The sequence below is a fragment of the Lolium perenne genome, chromosome 4, assembly GCF_019359855.2.
Source record: "Lolium perenne isolate Kyuss_39 chromosome 4, Kyuss_2.0, whole genome shotgun sequence".
Classification (NCBI taxonomy): Eukaryota; Viridiplantae; Streptophyta; class Magnoliopsida; order Poales; family Poaceae; genus Lolium; species Lolium perenne.
Window position 1 is genome coordinate 145385467 of NC_067247.2, and position 1816 is coordinate 145387282.

At 54.1% G+C, this 1816-nt stretch overlaps 1 long non-coding RNA gene across 1 annotated transcript; it reads right to left on the reverse strand.

Moving 5' to 3' along the window:
* Positions 1-481: 481 nt before the first annotated feature.
* On the reverse strand, positions 482-1339 carry LOC139830928 (uncharacterized). Its single transcript, XR_011744454.1, has 3 exons — positions 1153-1339; positions 939-1073; positions 482-865 (listed from the first exon to the last, which is right to left on the reverse strand). It is a non-coding gene; the product is annotated as an uncharacterized lncRNA (long non-coding RNA).
* Between the last annotated feature and the right edge of the window lie 477 nt (positions 1340-1816).

Sequence of the window (1816 nt, forward strand, 5' to 3'; positions counted from 1 at the left end):
GCCGGTTGCCACTGTTTAGATATTTATCTGCAACTAACACCACGGGGACGACCGGCTACACCGACGGCCCCGCACCGTCGGCACAACAATGTTCACCGTCGGCACAGTCTCTGCCGACGGTCACCGTCGGCGTCTCCCCGTCGGCATACCAGGCGTCGGGGTCTGCGCGCGCACCGTCGGCACAGCAAGGCACCGTCGGCACAGTCGTACGCCGACGGCTGGACGGTGGCCGTCGGCCGCCCCATCGTCGGCAGAGCCACCCAGCCGTCACGCCGGCGCCGTCAACGTCCCCAGCTGTGCCGACGGTGTAACCGTCGGCACAGACCCTGCCATTTGGCACAGCTACGGGCCTGTGCCGACGGTGACACCGTCGGCACAGCCAGGCCCAGTTTTTTCTGATTTTTGCCAATTTGGCCTCATTTGCTCAGAAAATCGCACAAAATGCACATATTATAAGATTGAATATCCAGTAACATATATAGCACCATATAGCACAAAGATATCACCGTATAGCACCAAATCTCACAAATATAGCATCAAATCTCACAAATAGCACAAATATAGCATACAAGACCATGGTACATACACCGGATCCACTACAAAGATGGAGCGTGTCATCATGTGCTAGTACAATGTAGAAACTATGGTGGTGCACCACCCGAGTGACGATCTAGCTACAGTGACGAGCTAGCTCCGAGTCGGTGAAGTGAGGCCGCTGTATCTCGACGGTGCTCGGGGAGGTAGAACCACGACGAGAGCCACCGGAACCAGAAAAATGCCGAGGTTCGGCAGAAGCACCAGGAGAATGGCGACCGGGGTGCATCGGCGTACCACAAGGAGTGTCGTTCCCGGATTCTCCCAATCCCTACATGTTGGAGGGAGTTAGCAACTTAGCCATGTCACACCAAGTTAGCAACTTAGCCAAGTTAGCAACTTACCGGGGTCAACTGACGCTGACGCTTGTACATGATATAGAACTCCTCCTTGGACGGGAACACTGGCGTCGGCCCCGGATGAGGTGGCTCTGGGAGTGGTTCCTCTCGCACTCCAGTCATCATGAACCGAGTGAAACTCTGCAAGAAACGGGAGAGATAGCTCAGATTCAAACATGGGGACTTATGATGTTTTGCAACCATAGAGATTGAAACTTACCGCCATCTGGTTGCTCGTCCACTGGACATAGGCATCTTTCACAAGGTCATGCTCCTTAATCTTCTCGAGATACTCCTCGTAAGCTACTGCATAGGCCTCCTCGAGCTGAGTCTACAATTTCAGAAATAATGCGTCTCATCAACATAGCCATTCAGGAACAAGAGTCAAAACAGAGGATGAAAGTGTGGATGACTTACATCAACCTCTACCCGAGAACGGCATGTAGTCCGCGAGGAGGTAGCGTAGCTGCCGGAGGAGGGTAGCCTTGATCTGCGTGAAGTTCCTCTCGAGGCTTGAAACCCCAAAGAAGGCAGGCGGGACGTCCATGCGGCTGGCCGGACCCCGCCAGCATCATCGCCACCTCGTCGACCGGCTCGGTCATAGGGTCCTCCACCTCTCGGATGGAGCTTGGCGTACTCCTCGCAGTATCTTTCCTTGTTCTCTTTGGCCTTGCCGTAGTACATCTCAGGCGCGGGCCGAGGCTCGTTCGGACCGGGCGTCACCAGCTTCATGTGCGTCCACGCTTCCATCTCACCAAGTTCCCTCCCGAGCTTCTTCCCCTGCATCACAAAACAAATGTTATGCATATCATCGAAAATCAAAAAAATGCAGCTTGTTCCATTTTTATATGTACCGAACGCTCCCGATAGCGATCGGTGCTGCT